Source organism: Phalangium opilio, unplaced genomic scaffold (assembly GCF_054372755.1).
Source record: "Phalangium opilio isolate 3A_F unplaced genomic scaffold, DU_Popi_V2 ptg000094l_1, whole genome shotgun sequence".
NCBI classification, from domain to species: domain Eukaryota; kingdom Metazoa; phylum Arthropoda; class Arachnida; order Opiliones; family Phalangiidae; genus Phalangium; species Phalangium opilio.
The window spans coordinates 71,624-93,851 of NW_028324199.1; the positions used below are offsets into that span (position 1 = coordinate 71,624).

The 22,228-nt window shown below is 42.2% G+C and overlaps 29 non-coding genes across 29 annotated transcripts; all 29 read left to right on the plus strand.

Annotated features, from left to right (window-relative positions):
• Positions 1 to 300: 300 nt before the first annotated feature.
• Positions 301 to 384, plus strand: TRNAL-UAA (transfer RNA leucine (anticodon UAA)). The gene has a single exon. It is a non-coding gene; the product is annotated as a tRNA-Leu (tRNA).
• A 390-nt stretch (positions 385 to 774) lies between these two features.
• Positions 775 to 858, plus strand: TRNAF-AAA (transfer RNA phenylalanine (anticodon AAA)). The gene has a single exon. It is a non-coding gene; the product is annotated as a tRNA-Phe (tRNA).
• Positions 859 to 2,183: 1,325 nt separating this feature from the next.
• On the plus strand, positions 2,184 to 2,267 carry TRNAF-AAA (transfer RNA phenylalanine (anticodon AAA)). The gene has a single exon. It is a non-coding gene; the product is annotated as a tRNA-Phe (tRNA).
• Positions 2,268 to 2,657: 390 nt separating this feature from the next.
• Positions 2,658 to 2,741, plus strand: TRNAL-UAA (transfer RNA leucine (anticodon UAA)). Its single transcript has one exon. It is a non-coding gene; the product is annotated as a tRNA-Leu (tRNA).
• Positions 2,742 to 2,894: 153 nt separating this feature from the next.
• On the plus strand, positions 2,895 to 2,978 carry TRNAL-UAA (transfer RNA leucine (anticodon UAA)). Its single transcript has one exon. It is a non-coding gene; the product is annotated as a tRNA-Leu (tRNA).
• A 627-nt stretch (positions 2,979 to 3,605) lies between these two features.
• On the plus strand, positions 3,606 to 3,689 carry TRNAF-AAA (transfer RNA phenylalanine (anticodon AAA)). Its single transcript has one exon. It is a non-coding gene; the product is annotated as a tRNA-Phe (tRNA).
• A 390-nt stretch (positions 3,690 to 4,079) lies between these two features.
• Positions 4,080 to 4,163, plus strand: TRNAL-UAA (transfer RNA leucine (anticodon UAA)). Its single transcript has one exon. It is a non-coding gene; the product is annotated as a tRNA-Leu (tRNA).
• An 864-nt stretch (positions 4,164 to 5,027) lies between these two features.
• Positions 5,028 to 5,111, plus strand: TRNAF-AAA (transfer RNA phenylalanine (anticodon AAA)). Its single transcript has one exon. It is a non-coding gene; the product is annotated as a tRNA-Phe (tRNA).
• Positions 5,112 to 5,501: 390 nt separating this feature from the next.
• On the plus strand, positions 5,502 to 5,585 carry TRNAL-UAA (transfer RNA leucine (anticodon UAA)). The gene has a single exon. It is a non-coding gene; the product is annotated as a tRNA-Leu (tRNA).
• Positions 5,586 to 5,975: 390 nt separating this feature from the next.
• On the plus strand, positions 5,976 to 6,059 carry TRNAF-AAA (transfer RNA phenylalanine (anticodon AAA)). Its single transcript has one exon. It is a non-coding gene; the product is annotated as a tRNA-Phe (tRNA).
• A 153-nt stretch (positions 6,060 to 6,212) lies between these two features.
• On the plus strand, positions 6,213 to 6,296 carry TRNAL-UAA (transfer RNA leucine (anticodon UAA)). The gene has a single exon. It is a non-coding gene; the product is annotated as a tRNA-Leu (tRNA).
• A 153-nt stretch (positions 6,297 to 6,449) lies between these two features.
• TRNAF-AAA (transfer RNA phenylalanine (anticodon AAA)) lies at positions 6,450 to 6,533 on the plus strand. The gene has a single exon. It is a non-coding gene; the product is annotated as a tRNA-Phe (tRNA).
• Positions 6,534 to 6,923: 390 nt separating this feature from the next.
• Positions 6,924 to 7,007, plus strand: TRNAL-UAA (transfer RNA leucine (anticodon UAA)). The gene has a single exon. It is a non-coding gene; the product is annotated as a tRNA-Leu (tRNA).
• Positions 7,008 to 8,095: 1,088 nt separating this feature from the next.
• Positions 8,096 to 8,179, plus strand: TRNAL-UAA (transfer RNA leucine (anticodon UAA)). Its single transcript has one exon. It is a non-coding gene; the product is annotated as a tRNA-Leu (tRNA).
• A 1,338-nt stretch (positions 8,180 to 9,517) lies between these two features.
• On the plus strand, positions 9,518 to 9,601 carry TRNAL-UAA (transfer RNA leucine (anticodon UAA)). Its single transcript has one exon. It is a non-coding gene; the product is annotated as a tRNA-Leu (tRNA).
• Positions 9,602 to 11,774: 2,173 nt separating this feature from the next.
• Positions 11,775 to 11,858, plus strand: TRNAL-UAA (transfer RNA leucine (anticodon UAA)). Its single transcript has one exon. It is a non-coding gene; the product is annotated as a tRNA-Leu (tRNA).
• An 862-nt stretch (positions 11,859 to 12,720) lies between these two features.
• TRNAL-UAA (transfer RNA leucine (anticodon UAA)) lies at positions 12,721 to 12,804 on the plus strand. Its single transcript has one exon. It is a non-coding gene; the product is annotated as a tRNA-Leu (tRNA).
• A 153-nt stretch (positions 12,805 to 12,957) lies between these two features.
• Positions 12,958 to 13,041, plus strand: TRNAL-UAA (transfer RNA leucine (anticodon UAA)). Its single transcript has one exon. It is a non-coding gene; the product is annotated as a tRNA-Leu (tRNA).
• A 153-nt stretch (positions 13,042 to 13,194) lies between these two features.
• On the plus strand, positions 13,195 to 13,278 carry TRNAL-UAA (transfer RNA leucine (anticodon UAA)). Its single transcript has one exon. It is a non-coding gene; the product is annotated as a tRNA-Leu (tRNA).
• A 390-nt stretch (positions 13,279 to 13,668) lies between these two features.
• Positions 13,669 to 13,752, plus strand: TRNAL-UAA (transfer RNA leucine (anticodon UAA)). Its single transcript has one exon. It is a non-coding gene; the product is annotated as a tRNA-Leu (tRNA).
• Positions 13,753 to 14,142: 390 nt separating this feature from the next.
• On the plus strand, positions 14,143 to 14,226 carry TRNAF-AAA (transfer RNA phenylalanine (anticodon AAA)). Its single transcript has one exon. It is a non-coding gene; the product is annotated as a tRNA-Phe (tRNA).
• Positions 14,227 to 14,616: 390 nt separating this feature from the next.
• Positions 14,617 to 14,700, plus strand: TRNAF-AAA (transfer RNA phenylalanine (anticodon AAA)). The gene has a single exon. It is a non-coding gene; the product is annotated as a tRNA-Phe (tRNA).
• Positions 14,701 to 15,090: 390 nt separating this feature from the next.
• On the plus strand, positions 15,091 to 15,174 carry TRNAL-UAA (transfer RNA leucine (anticodon UAA)). Its single transcript has one exon. It is a non-coding gene; the product is annotated as a tRNA-Leu (tRNA).
• Positions 15,175 to 15,801: 627 nt separating this feature from the next.
• On the plus strand, positions 15,802 to 15,885 carry TRNAL-UAA (transfer RNA leucine (anticodon UAA)). The gene has a single exon. It is a non-coding gene; the product is annotated as a tRNA-Leu (tRNA).
• A 389-nt stretch (positions 15,886 to 16,274) lies between these two features.
• Positions 16,275 to 16,358, plus strand: TRNAL-UAA (transfer RNA leucine (anticodon UAA)). Its single transcript has one exon. It is a non-coding gene; the product is annotated as a tRNA-Leu (tRNA).
• Positions 16,359 to 18,586: 2,228 nt separating this feature from the next.
• TRNAL-UAA (transfer RNA leucine (anticodon UAA)) lies at positions 18,587 to 18,670 on the plus strand. The gene has a single exon. It is a non-coding gene; the product is annotated as a tRNA-Leu (tRNA).
• A 390-nt stretch (positions 18,671 to 19,060) lies between these two features.
• On the plus strand, positions 19,061 to 19,144 carry TRNAL-UAA (transfer RNA leucine (anticodon UAA)). The gene has a single exon. It is a non-coding gene; the product is annotated as a tRNA-Leu (tRNA).
• A 627-nt stretch (positions 19,145 to 19,771) lies between these two features.
• TRNAL-UAA (transfer RNA leucine (anticodon UAA)) lies at positions 19,772 to 19,855 on the plus strand. Its single transcript has one exon. It is a non-coding gene; the product is annotated as a tRNA-Leu (tRNA).
• A 1,950-nt stretch (positions 19,856 to 21,805) lies between these two features.
• Positions 21,806 to 21,889, plus strand: TRNAL-UAA (transfer RNA leucine (anticodon UAA)). Its single transcript has one exon. It is a non-coding gene; the product is annotated as a tRNA-Leu (tRNA).
• The last annotated feature ends 339 nt before the right edge of the window (positions 21,890 to 22,228 follow it).

The window sequence follows — 22,228 nt, forward strand, 5'->3', positions numbered from 1 at the left end:
AATCCGAGAGGTATTTCGGGGTTGTACTATAGCTTCCTTTTCAAGAAAAACGTCTAAAAGCGTGTCAGGATTGCGGAGTGGTCTAAGGCGTCAGATTTTAGCTCTGATCCTCGTATGAGAGCGTGGGTTCGAAGCCCATTTCTGACGACGAATTGCTTGATTTTAATAACATGTGTTTCATAATCAGAAAAGGCTTCTCTAGTATTGCAACAAGTGAGTGGCTTTATGGAGCATAGAATTCCGAGAGGTATTTTGGGGTTGTACTATAGCTTCGTTTTCAAGGAAAACGTTCAAAATCGTGTCAGGATGGCCGAGTGGTCTAAGGCGTCAGATTTAAGCTCTGATCCTCGTATGAGGGCGTGGGTTCGAACCCCACTTCTGACAACGAATTGCTTCATTTTAATAACATGGATCTCATGATCAGAAAAGACTTCTCTAGTATGGCAACAAGTCCGTGGCTTTATGAAGCATAGAATTCCCAGAGGTATTTCGGGATTGTACTATAGCTTCGTTTTCAAGGAAAACGTTCAAAAGGGTGTCAGGATGGCCGATTGGTCTAAGGCGTCAGATTTAAGCTCTGATCCTCGTATTAGGGCGTGGGTTCGAACCCCACTTCTGACAACGAATTGCTTCATTTAAATAACATGTATGTCATAATCAGAAAAGGCTTCTCTAGTATTGCAACAAGTGAGTGGCTTTATGGAGCATAGAAATCCGAGAGGTATTTCGGGGTTGTACTATAGCTTCGTTTTCAGGTAAAACGTTCACAAGCGTGTCAGGATGACCGAGTGGTCTAAGGCGTCAGATTAAAGCTCTGATCCTCGTATGAGGACATGGGTTCGAACCCCACTTCTGACAACGAATTGCTTCATTTTAATAACATGGATCTCATGATCAGAAAAGACTTCTCTAGTATGGCAACAAGTCCGTGGCTTTATGAAGCATAGAATTCCCAGAGGTATTTCGGGATTGTACTATAGCTTCGTTTTCAAGGAAAACGTTCAAAAGGGTGTCAGGATGGCCGATTGGTCTAAGGCGTCAGATTTAAGCTCTGATCCTCGTATTAGGGCGTGGATTCGAACCCCACTTCTGACAACGAATTGCTTCATTTAAATAACATGTGTGTCATAATCAGAAAAGGCTTCTCTAGTATTGCAACAAGTGAGTGGCTTTATGGAGCATAGAAATCCGAGAGGTATTTCGGGGTTGTACTATAGCTTCGTTTTCAGGTAAAACGTTCACAAGCGTGTCAGGATGACCGAGTGGTCTAAAGCTTTGTCCACATTGAGCTCGCGCTCGCGTGTTCGCGCCTTCGTTTATTCGCATCTTCGTAACAGTACATGAAAAATATTTGCCCTACTGTTCAGATACACGCAAATATTTTGCTTTTCCTATTCTGAGAGCCAATGAAATTTGAGAAATCATTGCGCCATCTACGTTCACCATATTTATTAATAGTGACTCGACTGAGCTGCACGCTGCTTCCGCCATTGTGAAAAAGTGATAAAAACAAAACTAATCGCCACCCTCCACACCCCACCCGTACTCTCGTCTGTGATTGGTGCTTATCTCGCGAAGGCGCGAAATTCTTGGCCTAGTCGCAAGAAATTTGCATCTTCGCGATATGAGGACGCAAAGTAACGAAAACCCAATTTGGACAGCAGAGCGATATTGCAAACAAGCGCAGCGAAGATGCGAACGCGCAAAATGTGTCAGTCTGGACAGGCCTAAAGGCGTCAGATTAAAGCTCTGATCCTCGTATGAGGACATGGGTTCGAACCCCACTTCTGACAACGAATTGCTTCATTTTAATAGCATGGATCTCATGATCGGAAAAGACTTCTCTAGTATGGCAACAAGTCTGTGACTTTATGAAGCATAGAATTCCGAGAGTTATTTCGGGGTGGTTCTATAGCTTCGTTTTCAAGAAAAACGTCTAAAAGCGTGTCAGGATGGCCGAATGGTCTAAGGCGTCAGATTTTAGCTCTGATCCTCGTATGAGGGCGTGGGTACGAACCCCACTTCTGACAACGAATTGCTTCATTTTAATAACATGGATCTCATGATCAGAAAAGACTTCTCTAGTATGGCAACAAGTCCGTGGCTTTATGAAGCATAGAATTCCGAGAGGTATTTCGGGGTTGTACTATAGCTTCGTTTTCAGGTAAAACGTTCACAAGCGTGTCAGGATGACCGAGTGGTCTAAGGCGTCAGATTAAAGCTCTGATCCTCGTATGAGGACATGGGTTCGAACCCCACTTCTGACAACGAATTGCTTCATTTTAATAACATGTATTTCATAATCAGAAAAGGCTTCTCTAGTATTGCAACAAGTCTGTGGCTTTATGGAGCATAGAAATCCGAGAGGTATTTCGGGGTTGTACTATAGCTTCCTTTTCAAGAAAAACGTCTAAAAGCGTGTCAGGATTGCCGAGTGGTCTAAGGCGTCAGATTTTAGCTCTGATCCTCGTATGAGAGCGTGGGTTCGAAGCCCATTTCTGACGACGAATTGCTTGATTTTAATAACATGTGTTTCATAATCAGAAAAGGCTTCTCTAGTATTGCAACAAGTGAGTGGCTTTATGGAGCATAGAATTCCGAGAGGTATTTTGGGGTTGTACTATAGCTTCGTTTTCAAGGAAAACGTTCAAAATCGTGTCAGGATGGCCGAGTGGTCTAAGGCGTCAGATTTAAGCTCTGATCCTCGTATGAGGGCGTGGGTTCGAACCCCACTTCTGACAACGAATTGCTTCATTTTAATAACATGGATCTCATGATCAGAAAAGACTTCTCTAGTATGGCAACAAGTCCGTGGCTTTATGAAGCATAGAATTCCCAGAGGTATTTCGGGATTGTACTATAGCTTCGTTTTCAAGGAAAACGTTCAAAATCGTGTCAGGATGGCCGAGTGGTCTAAGGCGTCAGATTTAAGCTCTGATCCTCGTATGAGGGCGTGGGTTCGAACCCCACATCTGACAACGAATTGCTTCATTTTAATAACATGTATTTCATAATCAGAAAAGGCTTCTCTAGTATTGCAACAAGTGAGTGGCTTTATGGAGCATAGAATTCCGAGAGGTATTTCGGGGTTGTACTATAGCTTCGTTTACAAGGAAAACGTTCAAAATCGTGTCAGGATGGCCGAGTGGTCTAAGGCGTGAGATTTAAGCTCTGATCCTCGTATGAGGGCGTGGGTTCGAACCACACTTCTGACAACGAATTGCTTCATTTTAATAACATGTATTTCATAATCAGAAAAGACTTCTCTAGTATGGCAACAAGTCTGTGACTTTATGAAGCATAGAATTCCGAGAGTTATTTCGGGGTGGTTCTATAGCTTCGTTTTCAAGAAAAACGTCTAAAAGCGTGTCAGGATGGCCGAATGGTCTAAGGCGTCAGATTTTAGCTCTGATCCTCGTATGAGGGCGTGGGTACGAACCCCACTTCTGACAACGAATTGCTTCATTTTAATAACATGGATCTCATGATCAGAAAAGACTTCTCTAGTATGGCAACAAGTCCGTGGCTTTATGAAGCATAGAATTCCGAGAGGTATTTCGGGGTTGTACTATAGCTTCGTTTTCAGGTAAAACGTTCACAAGCGTGTCAGGATGACCGAGTGGTCTAAGGCGTCAGATTAAAGCTCTGATCCTCGTATGAGGACATGGGTTCGAACCCCACTTCTGACAACGAATTGCTTCATTTTAATAACATGTATTTCATAATCAGAAAAGGCTTCTCTAGTATTGCAACAAGTCTGTGGCTTTATGGAGCATAGAAATCCGAGAGGTATTTCGGGGTTGTACTATAGCTTCCTTTTCAAGAAAAACGTCTAAAAGCGTGTCAGGATTGCGGAGTGGTCTAAGGCGTCAGATTTTAGCTCTGATCCTCGTATGAGAGCGTGGGTTCGAAGCCCATTTCTGACGACGAATTGCTTGATTTTAATAACATGTGTTTCATAATCAGAAAAGGCTTCTCTAGTATTGCAACAAGTGAGTGGCTTTATGGAGCATAGAATTCCGAGAGGTATTTTGGGGTTGTACTATAGCTTCGTTTTCAAGGAAAACGTTCAAAATCGTGTCAGGATGGCCGAGTGATCTAAGGCGTCAGATTTAAGCTCTGATCCTCGTATGAGGGCGTGGGTTCGAACCCCACTTCTGACAACGAATTGCTTCATTTTAATAACATGGATCTCATGATCAGAAAAGACTTCTCTAGTATGGCAACAAGTCCGTGGCTTTATGAAGCATAGAATTCCCAGAGGTATTTCGGGATTGTACTATAGCTTCGTTTTCAAGGAAAACGTTCAAAAGGGTGTCAGGATGGCCGGTTGGTCTAAGGCGTCAGATTTAAGCTCTGATCCTCGTATTAGGGCGTGGGTTCGAACCCCACTTCTGACAACGAATTGCTTCATTTAAATAACATGTATGTCATAATCAGAAAAGGCTTCTCTAGTATTGCAACAAGTGAGTGGCTTTATGGAGCATAGAATTCCGAGAGGTATTTCGGGGTTGTACTATAGCTTCGTTTACAAGGAAAACGTTCAAAATCGTGTCAGGATGGCCGAGTGGTCTAAGGCGTGAGATTTAAGCTCTGATCCTCGTATGAGGGCGTGGGTTCGAACCACACTTCTGACAACGAATTGCTTCATTTTAATAACATGTATTTCATAATCAGAAAAGACTTCTCTAGTATGGCAACAAGTCTGTGACTTTATGAAGCATAGAATTCCGAGAGTTATTTCGGGGTGGTTCTATAGCTTCGTTTTCAAGAAAAACGTCTAAAAGCGTGTCAGGATGGCCGAATGGTCTAAGGCGTCAGATTTTAGCTCTGATCCTCGTATGAGGGCGTGGGTACGAACCCCACTTCTGACAACGAATTGCTTCATTTTAATAACATGGATCTCATGATCAGAAAAGACTTCTCTAGTATGGCAACAAGTCCGTGGCTTTATGAAGCATAGAATTCCGAGAGGTATTTCGGGGTTGTACTATAGCTTCGTTTTCAGGTAAAACGTTCACAAGCGTGTCAGGATGACCGAGTGGTCTAAGGCGTCAGATTAAAGCTCTGATCCTCGTATGAGGACATGGGTTCGAACCCCACTTCTGACAACGAATTGCTTCATTTTAATAACATGTATTTCATAATCAGAAAAGGCTTCTCTAGTATTGCAACAAGTCTGTGGCTTTATGGAGCATAGAAATCCGAGAGGTATTTCGGGGTTGTACTATAGCTTCCTTTTCAAGAAAAACGTCTAAAAGCGTGTCAGGATTGCGGAGTGGTCTAAGGCGTCAGATTTTAGCTCTGATCCTCGTATGAGAGCGTGGGTTCGAAGCCCATTTCTGACGACGAATTGCTTGATTTTAATAACATGTGTTTCATAATCAGAAAAGGCTTCTCTAGTATTGCAACAAGTGAGTGGCTTTATGGAGCATAGAATTCCGAGAGGTATTTTGGGGTTGTACTATAGCTTCGTTTTCAAGGAAAACGTTCAAAATCGTGTCAGGATGGCCGAGTGGTCTAAGGCGTCAGATTTAAGCTCTGATCCTCGTATGAGGGCGTGGGTTCGAACCCCACTTCTGACAACGAATTGCTTCATTTTAATAACATGGATCTCATGATCAGAAAAGACTTCTCTAGTATGGCAACAAGTCCGTGGCTTTATGAAGCATAGAATTCCCAGAGGTATTTCGGGATTGTACTATAGCTTCGTTTTCAAGGAAAACGTTCAAAAGGGTGTCAGGATGGCCGATTGGTCTAAGGCGTCAGATTTAAGCTCTGATCCTCGTATTAGGGCGTGGGTTCGAACCCCACTTCTGACAACGAATTGCTTCATTTAAATAACATGTATGTCATAATCAGAAAAGGCTTCTCTAGTATTGCAACAAGTGAGTGGCTTTATGGAGCATAGAAATCCGAGAGGTATTTCGGGGTTGTACTATAGCTTCGTTTTCAGGTAAAACGTTCACAAGCGTGTCAGGATGACCGAGTGGTCTAAGGCGTCAGATTAAAGCTCTGATCCTCGTATGAGGACATGGGTTCGAACCCCACTTCTGACAACGAATTGCTTCATTTTAATAGCATGGATCTCATGATCGGAAAAGACTTCTCTAGTGTGGCAACAAGTCTGTGGCTTTATGAAGCATAGAATTCCGAGAGTTATTTCGGGGTGGTACTATAGCTTCGTTTTCAAGAAAAACGTCTAAAAGCGTGTCAGGATGGCCGAATGGTCTAAGGCGTCAGATTTAAGCTCTGATCCTCGTATGAGGGCGTGGGTTCGAACCCCACTTCTGACAACGAATTGCTTCATTTTAATAACATGGATCTCATGATCAGAAAAGACTTCTCTAGTATGGCAACAAGTCCGTGGCTTTATGAAGCATAGAATTCCGAGAGGTATTTCGGGGTTGTACTATAGCTTCGTTTTCAGGTAAAACGTTCACAAGCGTGTCAGGATGACCGAGTGGTCTAAGGCGTCAGATTAAAGCTCTGATCCTCGTATGAGGACATGGGTTCGAACCCCACTTCTGACAACGAATTGCTTCATTTTAATAACATGTATTTCATAATCAGAAAAGGCTTCTCTAGTATTGCAACAAGTCTGTGGCTTTATGGAGCATAGAAATCCGAGAGGTATTTCGGGGTTGTACTATAGCTTCCTTTTCAAGAAAAACGTCTAAAAGCGTGTCAGGATTGCCGAGTGGTCTAAGGCGTCAGATTTTAGCTCTGATCCTCGTATGAGAGCGTGGGTTCGAAGCCCATTTCTGACGACGAATTGCTTGATTTTAATAACATGTGTTTCATAATCAGAAAAGGCTTCTCTAGTATTGCAACAAGTGAGTGGCTTTATGGAGCATAGAATTCCGAGAGGTATTTTGGGGTTGTACTATAGCTTCGTTTTCAAGGAAAACGTTCAAAATCGTGTCAGGATGGCCGAGTGGTCTAAGGCGTCAGATTTAAGCTCTGATCCTCGTATGAGGGCGTGGGTTCGAACCCCACTTCTGACAACGAATTGCTTCATTTTAATAACATGGATCTCATGATCAGAAAAGACTTCTCTAGTATGGCAACAAGTCCGTGGCTTTATGAAGCATAGAATTCCCAGAGGTATTTCGGGATTGTACTATAGCTTCGTTTTCAAGGAAAACGTTCAAAAGGGTGTCAGGATGGCCGATTGGTCTAAGGCGTCAGATTTAAGCTCTGATCCTCGTATTAGGGCGTGGATTCGAACCCCACTTCTGACAACGAATTGCTTCATTTAAATAACATGTGTGTCATAATCAGAAAAGGCTTCTCTAGTATTGCAACAAGTGAGTGGCTTTATGGAGCATAGAAATCCGAGAGGTATTTCGGGGTTGTACTATAGCTTCGTTTTCAGGTAAAACGTTCACAAGCGTGTCAGGATGACCGAGTGGTCTAAAGCTTTGTCCACATTGAGCTCGCGCTCGCGTGTTCGCGCCTTCGTTTATTCGCATCTTCGTAACAGTACATGAAAAATATTTGCCCTACTGTTCAGATACACGCAAATATTTTGCTTTTCCTATTCTGAGAGCCAATGAAATTTGAGAAATCATTGCGCCATCTACGTTCACCATATTTATTAATAGTGACTCGACTGAGCTGCACGCTGCTTCCGCCATTGTGAAAAAGTGATAAAAACAAAACTAATCGCCACCCTCCACACCCCACCCGTACTCTCGTCTGTGATTGGTGCTTATCTCGCGAAGGCGCGAAATTCTTGGCCTAGTCGCAAGAAATTTGCATCTTCGCGATATGAGGACGCAAAGTAACGAAAACCCAATTTGGACAGCAGAGCGATATTGCAAACAAGCGCAGCGAAGATGCGAACGCGCAAAATGTGTCAGTCTGGACAGGCCTAAAGGCGTCAGATTAAAGCTCTGATCCTCGTATGAGGACATGGGTTCGAACCCCACTTCTGACAACGAATTGCTTCATTTTAATAGCATGGATCTCATGATCGGAAAAGACTTCTCTAGTATGGCAACAAGTCTGTGGCTTTATGAAGCATAGAATTCCGAGAGGTATTTCGGGGTTGTACTATAGCTTCGTTTTCAAGAAAAACGTCTAAAAGCGTGTCAGGATGGCCGAATGGTCTAAGGCGTCAGATTTAAGCTCTGATCCTCGTATGAGGGCATGGGTTCGAACCCCACTTCTGACAAAGAATTGTTTCATTTTAATAACATGGATCTCATGATCAGAAAAGGCTTCTCTAGTATGGCAACAAGTGAGTGGCTTTATGGAGCATAGAATTCCGAGAGTTATTTCGGGGTGGTACTATAGCTTCGTTTTCAAGAAAAACGTCTAAAAGCGCGTCAGGATGGCTGAGTGGTCTAAGGCGTCAGATTTTAGCTCTGATCCTCGTATGAGAGCGTGGGTTCGAAGCCCACTTCGGACAACGAATTGCTTGATTTTAATAACATGTATTTCATAATCAGAAAAGGCTTCTCTAGTATTGCAACAAGTGAGTAGCTTTATGGAGCATAGAATTCCGAGAGGTATTTCGGGGTTGTACTATAGCTTCGTTTTCAGGGAAAACGTTCAAAATCGTGTCAGGATGGCCGAGTGGTCTAAGCCGTCAGATTAAAGCTCTGATCCTAGTATGAGGACATGGATTCGAATTACACTTCTGACAACGAATTGCTTCATTTTAATAACATGGATCTCATTATCAGAAAAGGCTTCTCTAGTATTGCAACAAGTCTGTGGCTTTATGGAGCATAGAAATCCGAGAGGTATTTCGGGGTTGTACTATAGCTTCCTTTTCAAGAAAAACGTCTAAAAGCGTGTCAGGATTGCCGAGTGGTCTAAGGCGTCAGATTTTAGCTCTGATCCTCGTATGAGAGCGTGGGTTCGAAGCCCATTTCTGACGACGAATTGCTTGATTTTAATAACATGTGTTTCATAATCAGAAAAGGCTTCTCTAGTATTGCAACAAGTGAGTGGCTTTATGGAGCATAGAATTCCGAGAGGTATTTTGGGGTTGTACTATAGCTTCGTTTTCAAGGAAAACGTTCAAAATCGTGTCAGGATGGCCGAGTGGTCTAAGCCGTCAGATTAAAGCTCTGATCCTAGTATGAGGACATGGATTCGAATTACACTTCTGACAACGAATTGCTTCATTTTAATAACATGGATCTCATTATCAGAAAAGGCTTCTCTAGTATGGCAAAAAGTGAGTGGCTTTATGGAGCATAGAATTCCGAGAGTTATTTCGGGGTTGTACTATAGCTTCGTTTTCAAGGAAAACGTTCAACAGCGTGTCAGGATGGCCGATAGGTCTAAGGCGTCGGATTTAAGCTCTGATCCTCGTATGAGAGCGTGGGTTCGAACCCCACTTCTGGCAACGTATTGCTTCGTTTAATTAAAATGTATTTCATAATCAGAAATGGCTTCTCTAGTATTGCAACAAGTGAGTGGCTTTATGGAGCATAGATTTCCCAGAGGTATTTCGGGGTTGTACTATAGCTTCGTTTCAAAGGAGAACGTTCAACAGCGTGTCAGGATGGCCGAGTGGTCTAAGGCGTCGGATTTAAGCTCTGATCCTCGTATGAGGGCGTGGGTTCGAACCCCACTTCTGACAACGAATTGCTTCATTTTAATAACATGTATTTCAAAATCAGAAAAGGCTTCTCTAGTATTGCAACAAGTGAGTGGCTTTATGGAGCATAGAAATCCGAGAGGTATTTCGGGGTTGTACTATAGCTTCGTTTTCAAGGAAAACGTTCAAAAGCGTGTCAGGATGGCCGAGTGGTCTAAGGCGTCGGATTTAAGCTCGGATCCTCGTATGAGGGCGTGGGTTCGAACCCCTCTTCTGACATCGAATTGCTTCATTTTAATAACATGTATTTCATAATCAGAAAAGGCTTCTCTAGTATTGCAACAAGTGAGTGGCTTTATGGAGCATAGAAATCCGAGAGGTATTTCGGGGATGTACAATAGCTTCCTTTTCAAGGAAAACGTTCAAGAGCGTGTCAGGATGGCCGAGTGGTCTAAGGCGTCGGAGTTAAGCTATGATCCTCGTATGAGGGCGTTGGTTCGAACCCCACTTCTGACAACGAATTTTTTCATTTTAAAAACATGAATCTCATGATCAGACAAGTTGGGAAAACCAAAATATTACCTCTCCGTGTCAAGAAGATTATATAAAATTAAGTATCCAATAAAAACGTTATTATGTTTCTGAGTTGGGGTTTCCCATTTTTGTTGTTGTTTTGAAAAATATATCGCAATGCACGGGCCTTGATAGATATAGGAGGCAATGAATGAAATATATCACAATGCACGGGCCTTGATAGATATAGGAGGCAATGAAGGAAATATATCGCATGCACGGGCCTTGGTAGATATAGGAGGCAATGAATGAAATATATCACAATGCACGGGCCTTGGTAGATATAGGAGGCAATGATAATCTCACTCTTTGCACGAGAGGTTTATCTTTAATATTTAAATAAATATAATTATTTTTTATTATTTTAATCTTCAATAATTAACATTAATAATAGTGAAATCGTTAAAAATAAAGTTATACCTATTATCTTCTCAAACTTTGCTAATATTGACGTTTAAAGTGAAGGGTACCCCTCTTGCCCGCTTTTTTCAAATTTGGGGTATATATACGATTCGTTTCCATTATAATAGTAAGGAAAAAGCGCAATTGCGAAAACCTTTGGTGGCGATCCCACCTTAGGGAGGCTAGACGTTTCTCGTAACCCTAGCTGATCGCCGCGTATATCCTAAAACCAAACGATGATAATAGAGTAGAAGCCAATGATACAGATTGGTGTCTATGTGGAATAGACGGAAGACCAGTGGATGGTGGTGTTAGAAGCCAGTGTAAGTGCAGACTGTTGTCAATGTTGGGATTGACAAAGAACAGAAGATGGTGGTGATTAGAAGCCAGTAAGAACAGACTGGTGTCCGTGTGGGATGGACAAAGACCAGAAGATGGTGGTTTGAGAACTCGACTAGAGGAGCCATTTCCGTGACTGTGAAAGCAGTTCGGAAATGGCGAACACGTTTGCTCCGATACGCAAACTGCGAACGCGGTCACGTGGGTGTAACAACAGACAGACAGACACACAGACACACACACAGACACACAGACAGACACACACACAGACACGGCCGTTACAGAACCTCTCCTGGACTACGTCACACGGAGAGGTAAAAAGGCTTCTCTAGTATTGCACCAAGTGAGTGGCTTTATGGAGCGTAGAATTCCGAGAGGTATTTCGGGGTTGTACTACAGCTTCGTTTTCAGGGAAAACGTTCACAAAGGTGTCAGGATGACCGAGTGGTCTAAGGCGTCAGGTTAAAGCTCTGATCCTCGTAGGAGGACATGGGTTCGAATTACACTTCTGACAACGAATTGTTTCATTAGTAACATGGATCTCATGATCAGAAAAGGCTTCTCTAGTATGGCAAAAAGTGAGTGGCTTTATGGAGCATAGAATTCAGAGAGTTATTTCGGGGTGGTACTATAGCTTCGTTTTCAGGGAAAACGTTCACAAATGTGTCAGGATGACCGAGTGGTCTAAGGCGTCAGGTTAAAGCTCTGATCCTCGTATGAGGACATGGGTTCGAATTACACTTCAACAACGAATTTTTTCATTTTAAAAACATGGATCTCATGATCAGAAAAGGCTTCTCTAGTATGGCAAAAAGTGAGTGGCTTTATGGAGCTTAGAATTCCGAGAGGTATTTCGGGGTTGTACTATAGCTTCGTTTTCAAGGAAAACGTACACAAGCGTGTCAGGATGGCCGAGTGGTCTAAGGCGTCAGATTTAAGCTCTGATCCTCGTATGAGGGCGTGGGTTCGAACCCCACTTCTGACAACGAATTGCTTCATTTTAATAACATGTATTTCATAATCAGAAAAGGCTTCTCTAGTATTGCAACAAGTGAGTGGCTTTATGGAGCATAGAAATCCGAGAGGTATTTCGGGGTTGTACTATAGCTTCGTTTCCAAGGAAAACGTTCAAAAGCGTGTCAGAATGGCCGAGTGGTCTAAGGCGTCGGAGTTAAGCTATGATCCTCGTATGAGGGCGCTGGTTCGAACTCCACTTCTGCAACGAATTTTTTCATTTTAAAAACATGAATCTCATGATCAGAAAAGGCTTCTCTAGTATGGCAAAAGTGAGTGGCTTTATGGAGCATAGAATTCAGTGAGTTATTTCGGGGTGGTACTATAGCTTCGTTTTCAGGGAAAACGTTCACAAATGTGTCAGGAGTACCGAGTGGTCTAAGGCGTCAGATTAAAGCTCTGATCCTCGTATGAGGACATGGGTTCGAATTACACTTCTGACATCGAATTGTTTCATTTTATTAACATGGATCTCATGATCAGAAAAGGCTTCTTTAGTATGGCAAAAAGTGAGTGGCTTTATGGAGCATGGAATTCAGAGAGTTATTTCGGGGTGGTACTATAGCTTCGTTTTCAAGAAAAACGTCTAAAAGCGTGTCAGGATGGCCGAATGGTCTAAGGCGTCAGATTTTAGCTCTGATCCTCGTATAAGGGCGTGGGTTCGAACCCCACTTCTGACAACGAATTGCTTCATTTTAATAACATGGATCTCATGATCAGAAAAGACTTCTCTATTATGGCAACAAGTCCGTGGCTTTATGAAGCATAGAATTCCCAGAGGTATTTCGGGGTTGTACTATAGCTTCGTTTTCAAGGAAAACGTTCAAAAGGGTGTCAGGATGGCCGAGTGGTCTAAGGCGTCAGATTTAAGCTCTGATCCTCGTATGAGGGCGTGGGTTCGAAGCCCACTTCTGACGACGAATTGCTTGATTTTAATAACATGTGTTTCATAATCAGAAAAGGTTTCTCTAGTATTGCAACAAGTGAGTGGCTTTATGGAGCATAGAATTCCGAGAGGTATTTTGGGGTTGTACTATAGCTTCGTTTTCAAGGAAAACGTTCAAAATCGTGTCAGGATGGCCGAGTGGTCTAAGGCGTCAGATTTAAGCTCTGATCCTCGTATGAGGGCGTGGGTTCGAACCCCACATCTGACAACGAATTGCTTCATTTTAATAACATGTATTTCATAATCAGAAAAGGCTTCTCTAGTATTGCAACAAGTGAGTGGCTTTATGGAGCATAGAATTCCGAGAGGTATTTCGGGGTTGTACTATAGCTTCGTTTACAAGGAAAACGTTCAGAATCGTGTCAGGATGGCCGAGTGGTCTAAGGCGTCAGATTTAAGCTCTGATCCTCGTATGAGGGCGTGGGTTCGAACCACACTTCTGACAACGAATTGCTTCATTTTAATAACATGTATTTCATAATCAGAAAAGACTTCTCTAGTATGGCAACAAGTCTGTGGCTTTATGGAGCATAGAAATCCGAGAGGTATTTCGGGGTTGTACTATAGCTTCCTTTTCAAGAAAAACGTCTAAAAGCGTGTCAGGATTGCCGAGTGGTCTAAGGCGTCAGATTTTAGCTCTGATCCTCGTATGAGAGCGTGGGTTCGAAGCCCATTTCTGACGACGAATTGCTTGATTTTAATAACATGTGTTTCATAATCAGAAAAGGCTTCTCTAGTATTGCAACAAGTGAGTGGCTTTATGGAGCATAGAATTCCGAGAGGTATTTTGGGGTTGTACTATAGCTTCGTTTTCAAGGAAAACGTTCAAAATCGTGTCAGGATGGCCGAGTGGTCTAAGGCGTCAGATTTAAGCTCTGATCCTCGTATGAGGGCGTGGGTTCGAACCCCACTTCTGACAACGAATTGCTTCATTTTAATAACATGGATCTCATGATCAGAAAAGACTTCTCTAGTATGGCAACAAGTCCGTGGCTTTATGAAGCATAGAATTCCCAGAGGTATTTCGGGATTGTACTATAGCTTCGTTTTCAAGGAAAACGTTCAAAAGGGTGTCAGGATGGCCGATTGGTCTAAGGCGTCAGATTTAAGCTCTGATCCTCGTATTAGGGCGTGGGTTCGAACCCCACTTCTGACAACGAATTGCTTCATTTAAATAACATGTATGTCATAATCAGAAAAGGCTTCTCTAGTATTGCAACAAGTGAGTGGCTTTATGGAGCATAGAAATCCGAGAGGTATTTCGGGGTTGTACTATAGCTTCGTTTTCAGGTAAAACGTTCACAAGCGTGTCAGGATGACCGAGTGGTCTAAGGCGTCAGATTAAAGCTCTGATCCTCGTATGAGGACATGGGTTCGAACCCCACTTCTGACAACGAATTGCTTCATTTTAATAGCATGGATCTCATGATCGGAAAAGACTTCTCTAGTGTGGCAACAAGTCTGTGGCTTTATGAAGCATAGAATTCCGAGAGTTATTTCGGGGTGGTACTATAGCTTCGTTTTCAAGAAAAACGTCTAAAAGCGTGTCAGGATGGCCGAATGGTCTAAGGCGTCAGATTTTAGCTCTGATCCTCGTATGAGGGCGTGGGTTCGAACCCCACTTCTGACAACGAATTGCTTCATTTTAATAACATGGATCTCATGATCAGAAAAGACTTCTCTAGTATGGCAACAAGTCCGTGGCTTTATGAAGCATAGAATTCCGAGAGGTATTTCGGGGTTGTACTATAGCTTCGTTTTCAGGTAAAACGTTCACAAGCGTGTCAGGATGACCGAGTGGTCTAAGGCGTCAGATTAAAGCTCTGATCCTCGTATGAGGACATGGGTTCGAACCCCACTTCTGACAACGAATTGCTTCATTTTAATAACATGTATTTCATAATCAGAAAAGGCTTCTCTAGTATTGCAACAAGTCTGTGGCTTTATGGAGCATAGAAATCCGAGAGGTATTTCGGGGTTGTACTATAGCTTCCTTTTCAAGAAAAACGTCTAAAAGCGTGTCAGGATTGCCGAGTGGTCTAAGGCGTCAGATTTTAGCTCTGATCCTCGTATGAGAGCGTGGGTTCGAAGCCCATTTCTGACGACGAATTGCTTGATTTTAATAACATGTGTTTCATAATCAGAAAAGGCTTCTCTAGTATTGCAACAAGTGAGTGGCTTTATGGAGCATAGAATTCCGAGAGGTATTTTGGGGTTGTACTATAGCTTCGTTTTCAAGGAAAACGTTCAAAATCGTGTCAGGATGGCCGAGTGGTCTAAGGCGTCAGATTTAAGCTCTGATCCTCGTATGAGGGCGTGGGTTCGAACCCCACTTCTGACAACGAATTGCTTCATTTTAATAACATGGATCTCATGATCAGAAAAAACTTCTCTAGTATGGCAACAAGTCCGTGGCTTTATGAAGCATAGAATTCCCAGAGGTATTTCGGGATTGTACTATAGCTTCGTTTTCAAGGAAAACGTTCAAAAGGGTGTCAGGATGGCCGATTGGTCTAAGGCGTCAGATTTAAGCTCTGATCCTCGTATTAGGGCGTGGATTCGAACCCCACTTCTGACAACGAATTGCTTCATTTAAATAACATGTGTGTCATAATCAGAAAAGGCTTCTCTAGTATTGCAACAAGTGAGTGGCTTTATGGAGCATAGAAATCCGAGAGGTATTTCGGGGTTGTACTATAGCTTCGTTTTCAGGTAAAACGTTCACAAGCGTGTCAGGATGACCGAGTGGTCTAAGGCGTCAGATTTTAGCTCTGATCCTCGTATGAGAGCGTGGGTTCGAACCCAACTTCTGACAACGAATTGCTTCATTTTAATAACATGGATCTCATGATCTGAAAAGGCTTCTCTAGTATGGCAACAAGTGAGTGGCTTTATGAAGCATGGAATTCCGAGAGGTATTTCGGGGTTGTACTATAGCTTCGTTTTCAAGGAAAACGTTCACAATCGTGTCAGGATGGCCGAGTGGTCTAAGGCGTCAGATTTAAGCTCTGATCCTCGTATGAGGGCGTGGGTTCGAACCCCACTTCTGACAACGAATTGCTTCATTTTAATAGCATGGATCTCATGATCAGAAAAGGCTTCTCTAGTATGGCAAAAAGTGAGTGGCTTTATGGAGCATATATTCCGAGAGTTATTTCGGGTTGGTACTATAGCTTCGTTTTCAAGGAAGACGTTCGAAATCGTGTCAGGATGGCTGAGTGGTCTAAGGCGTCAGATTTAAGCTCTGATCCTCGTATGAATGCGTGGGTTCGAACCCCACTTCTGACAACGAATTGCTTCATTTTAATAACATGGATCTCATGATCTGAAAAGGCTTCTCTAGTATGGCAACAAGTGAGTGGCTTTATGAAGCATAGAATTCCGAGAGGTATTTCGGGTTGGTACTATAGCTTCGTTTTCAAGGAAAACGTTCACAATCGTGTCAGGATGGCTAAGTGGTCTAAGGCGTCAGATTTAAGCTCTGATCCTCGTATGAGGGCGTGGGTTCGAACCCCACTTCTGACAACGAATTGCTTCATTTTAATAGCATGGATCTTATGATCAGAAAAGACTTCTCTAGTATGGCAACAAGTCTGTGGCTTTATGAAGCATAGAATTCCGACAGTTATTTCGGGGTGGTACTATAGCTTCGTTTTCAAGAAAAACGTCTAAAAGTGTGTCAGGATGGCCGAATGGTCTAAGGCGTCAGATTTTAGCTCTGATCCTCGTATGAGGGCGTGGGTTCGAACCCCACTTCTGACAACGAATTGCTTCATTTTAATAACATGGATCTCATGATCAGACAAGTTGGGAAAAACCAAAATATTACCTCTCCGTGTCAAGAGGTCTACTACTACAAACGTATTTACCTAGATATGGAATTATTTCACTTTTTTGAAGTAAAAATTTACGAAATATTGAAGCAGTATTCCAAACATAGCGAATGTACAGTAAAGCAGACGACATTTTACATCCAATAAGGATAAATCTTGGACACATGGAAATCAGTCAATGGGGAAAAGAACAGGAAATGAAGTCTACGCTTCAGCTGTTTACCCTATATTCTGAAAGCTACATTCACAACTGGTTTGCAGTGTAAACACTATCGTCTCGTCTCACCTCAACAATATTCTTAGTTTGCCAACATGAATGTTAACATTAAATAACACCAAAGCTAATTTGTAGCTAGACGCACTAATAGTCAATGCGCACCATAAAGAGAATAATAAGTCTGTAGTTACTACCCGTTTACCATTAGCCCTTTTACTAACCTTATTATTATTATTTAAGAGTGTATTTAACTTTCGGCTCACTCTGAACCGTTGATGTCTGTTCATTTCAGACACGAAAATCCAAGCCAAAAGTTTACTTCACCTCAGGCCTCAATTATTTACTCTTTGTTTCACTAAGCCTATTGCGGATAATACTTGTTGTACGCGCCTGAGTCTAGGGCTTAGTTTTCTTCATGAAATTACTAAACCAAGGATTATTCTATATACAGATGTAGTATAGCTTACGCAATATATAAACAGCCATTTCAAATAACAATATTATAATAAATCTTTGGAATATCAAAATGAAACAGAGCTTTAAAGCTACAAAAGTACTAAATGCATCATAATTACGAAAAATACTTCCACATATTCACTTTATATTATGGAAAAAGGGAATATTAAGGTTCTGTATGATTTCTTAACACATCAACACAAGGCTAACTGCTAACGCGACGCACTAGTGTAACAATGGACGGACACACACAGACTGCTTTTTAAATCTTTCCGTATTAATTTTGAGTTGAGAAACAAGATTAACTTTAATATTTAAATAAATATAATTATTTTTAATTATTTTAATCTTCAATTATTAACATTAATAATAGTTAAATCGTTTAAAATAAAGTTATACCTATTATCTTCTCAAAATTTTCTAATATTGACGTTTAAAGTGAAGGGTACCCCTCTTGCCCGCTTTCTTCAAATTTTGGGGTATATATACGATTCGTTTCCATTATAATAGTAAGGAAAAAGCGCAATTGCGAAAACCTTTGGTGGCCGATCCCACCTTAGGGAGGCTAGACGTTTCTCGTAACCCTAGCTGATCGCCGCGTATATCCTAAAACCAAACGATGATAATGGAGTAGAAACCAATGATACAGATTGGTGTCTATGTGGAATAGACGGAAGACCAGTGGATGGTGGTGTTAGAAGCCAATGATACAGATTGGTGTCTATATGGAATAGACGGAAGGCCAGTGGATGGTGGTGTTAGAAGGCAGTGTAAGTGCGGACTGGTGTCAATGTGGGATTGACAAAGAATAGAAGATGGTGGTGGTGGAAGTCAGAAAAGTACCAGACTGGTGTTCCTATGGGATGGACGAAGACCAAACATGGTGGTGTGAGAACTCAAGTATAGAGTAGCCAACGGAGAGAAATACAATTTTCCAAATTTCTGTGAACTGTCAATGCGGTCCGGAAATTGGGAACACGTTTGCTCCGATACGCAAACTGCGAACGCGGTCACGTGGGTGTAACAACGGACAGACGGACAGACACACACACACACACACAGACAGACAGACAGACAGACAGACAGACACGGCCGTTACAGAACCTCTCCTGGACTACGTCACACGGAGAGGTAAAAAGACTTCTCTAGTATGGCAACAAGTCCGTGGCTTTATGAAGCATAGAATTCCGAGAGGTATTTCGGGGTTGTACTATAGCTTCGTTTTCAAGGAAAACGTTCAAAACCGTGTCAGGATGGCCGAGTGGTTTAAGGCGTCAGATTTAAGCTCTGATCCTCGTATGAGGGCGTGGGTTCGAACCCCACTTCTGACAACGAATTGCTTCATTTTAATAACATGCATTTCATAATCAGAAAAGGCTTCTCTAGTATGGCAACAAGTGAGTGGCTTTATGGAGCATAGAAATCCGAGAGGTATTTCGGGGTTGTACTATAGCTTCGTTTTCAAGGAAAACGTTCAAAAGCGTGTCAGGATGGCCGAGTGGTCTAAGGCGTCGGATTTAAGCTATGATCCTCGTACGAGGGCGTTGGTTCGAACCCCACTTCTGACAACGAATTTTTTCATTTTAAAAACATGGATCTCGTGATCAGAAAAGGCTTCTCTAGTATGGCAAAAAGTGAGTGGTTTTATGAAGCTTAGAATTCCGAGAGGTATTTCGGGGTTGTACTATAGCTTCGTTTTCAAGGAAAACGTACACAAGCGTGTCAGGATGGCCGAGTGGTCTAAGGCGTCAGATTTAAGCTCTGATCCTCGTATGAGGGCGTGGGTTCGAACCCCACTTCTGACAACGAATTGCTTCATTTTAATAACATGTATTTCATAATCAGAAAAGGCTTCTCTAGTATTGCAACAAGTGAGTGGCTTTATGGAGCATAGAAATCCGAGAGGTATTTCGGGGTTGTACTATAGCTTCGTTTTCAAGGAAAACGTTCAAAAGCGTGTCAGGATGGCCGAGTGGTCTAAGGCGTCGGATTTAAGCTCGGATCCTCGTATGAGGGCGTGGGTTCGAACCCCTCTTCTGACAACGAATTGCTTCATTTTAATAACATGTATTTCATAATCAGAAAAGGCTTCTCTAGTATTGCAACATGTGAGTGGATTTATGGAGCATAGAAATCCGAGAGGTATTTCAGGGTTGTACTATAGCTTCGTTTTCAAGGAAAACGTTCAAAATCGTGTCAGGATGGCCGAGTGATCTAGGGCGTCAGATTTAAGCTCTGATCCTCGTATGAGGGCGTGGGTACGAACCCCACTTCTGACAACGAATTGCTTCATTTTATTAAAATGGATCTCATGATCAGAAAAGACTTATCTAGTATGGCAACAAGTCTGTGGCTTTATGAAGCATAGAATTCTGAGAGGTATTTCGGGGTTGTACTATAGCTTCGTTTTCAAGGAAAACGTTCAAAACCGTGTCAGGATGGCCGAGTGGTCTAAGGCGTCAGATTTAAGCTCTGATCCTCGTATGAGGGCGTGGGTTCGAACCCCACTTCTGACAACGAATTGCTTCATTTTAATAACATGTATTTCATAATCAGAAAAGGCTTCTCTAGTATTGCAACAAGTTAGTGGCTTTATGGAGCATAGAAATCCGAGAGGTATTTCGGGGTTGTACTATAGCTTCGTTTTCAAGGAAAACGTTCAAAAGCGTGTCAGGATGGCCGAGTGGTCTAAGGCGTCGGATTTAAGCTATGATCCTCGTACGAGGGCGTTGGTTCGAACCCCACTTCTGACAACGAATTTTTTCATTTTAAAAACATGGATCTCGTGATCAGAAAAGGCTTCTCTAGAATGGCAAAAAGTGAGTGGCTTTATGAAGCTTAGAATTCCGAGAGGTATTTCGGGGTTGTACTATAGCTTCGTTTTCAAGGAAAACGTTCAAAAGCGTGTCAGGATGGCCGAGTGGTCTAAGGCGTCGGATTTAAGCTCGGATCCTCGTATGAGGGCGTGGGTTCGAACCCCTCTTCTGACATCGAATTGCTTCATTTTAATAACATGTATTTCATAATCAGAAAAGGCTTCTCTAGTATTGCAACAAGTGAGTGGCTTTATGGAGCATAGAAATCCGAGAGGTATTTCGGGGATGTACTATAGCTTCGTTTTCAAGGAAAACGTTCAAGAGCGTGTCAGGATGGCCGAGTGGTCTAAGGCGTCGGAGTTAAGCTATGATCCTCGTATGAGGGCGTTGGTTCGAACCCCACTTCTGACAACGAATTTTTTCATTTTAAAAACATGAATCTCATGATCAGACAAGTTGGGAAAACCAAAATATTACCTCTCCGTGTCAAGAAGATTATATAAACTTAAGTATCCAATAAAAACGTTATTATGTTTCTGAGTTGGGGTTTCCCATTTTTGTTGTTGTTTTGAAAAATATATCGCAATGCACGGGCCTTGATAGATATAGGAGGCAATGAATGAAATATATCACAATGCACGGGCCTTGATAGATATAGGAGGCAATGAATGAAATATATCACAATGCACGGGCCTTGATAGATATAGGAGGCAATGAAGGAAATATATCGCATGCACGGGCCTTGGTAGATATAGGAGGCAATGATAATCTCACTCTTTGCACGAGAGGTTTATCTTTAATATTTAAATAAATATAATTATTTTTAATTATTTTAATCTTCAATAATTAACATAAATAATAGTGAAATCGTTTAAAATAAAGTTATACCTATTATCTTCTCAAACTTTGCTAATATTGACGTTTAAAGTGAAGGGTACCCCTCTCCCGCTTTTTTTCAAATTTGGGGTATATATACGATTCGTTTCCATTATAATAGTAAGGAAAAAGCGCAATTGCGAAAACCTTTGGTGGCGATCCCACCTTAGGGAGGCTAGACGTTTCTCGTAACCCTAGCTGATCGCCGCGTATATCCTAAAACCAAACGATGATAATAGAGTAGAAGCCAATGATACAGATTGGTGTCTATGTGGAATAGACGGAAGACCAGTGGATGGTGGTGTTAGAAGCCAGTGTAAGTGCAGACTGTTGTCAATGTTGGGATTGACAAAGAACAGAAGATGGTGGTGATTAGAAGCCAGTAAGAACAGACTGGTGTCCGTGTGGGATGGACAAAGACCAGAAGATGGTGGTGTGAGAACTCGAGTAGAGGAGCCATTTCCGTGACTGTGAAAGCAGTTCGGAAATGGCGAACACGTTTGCTCCGATACGCAAACTGCGAACGCGGTCACGTGGGTGTAACAACAGACAGACAGACACACAGACACACACACAGACACACAGACAAACACACAGACAGACACACACACAGACACGGCCGTTACACAACCTCTCCTGGACTACGTCACACGGAGAGGTAAAAAGACTTCTCTAGTATGGCAACAAGTGAGTGGCTTTATGAAGCATAGAATTCCGAGAGGTATTTCGGGGTTGTACTATAGCTTCGTTTTCAAGAAAAACGTTCACAATCGTGTCAGGATGGCCGAGTTGTCTAAGGCGTCAGATTTAAGCTCTGATCCTCGTATGAGGGCGTGGGTTCGAACCCCACTTCTGACAACGAATTGCTTCATTTTAATAGCATGGATCTTATGATCAGAAAAGACTTCTCTAGTATGGCAACAAGTCTGTGGCTTTATGAAGCATAGAATTCCGACAGTTATTTCGGGGTGGTACTATAGCTTCGTTTTCAAGAAAAACGTCTAAAAGTGTGTCAGGATGGCCGAATGGTCTAAGGCGTCAGATTTTAGCTCTGATCCTCGTATGAGGGCGTGGGTTCGAACCCCACTTCTGACAACGAATTGCTTCATTTTAATAACATGGATCTCATGATCAGACAAGTTGGGAAAAACCAAAATATTACCTCTCCGTGTCAAGAGGTCTACTACTACAAACGTA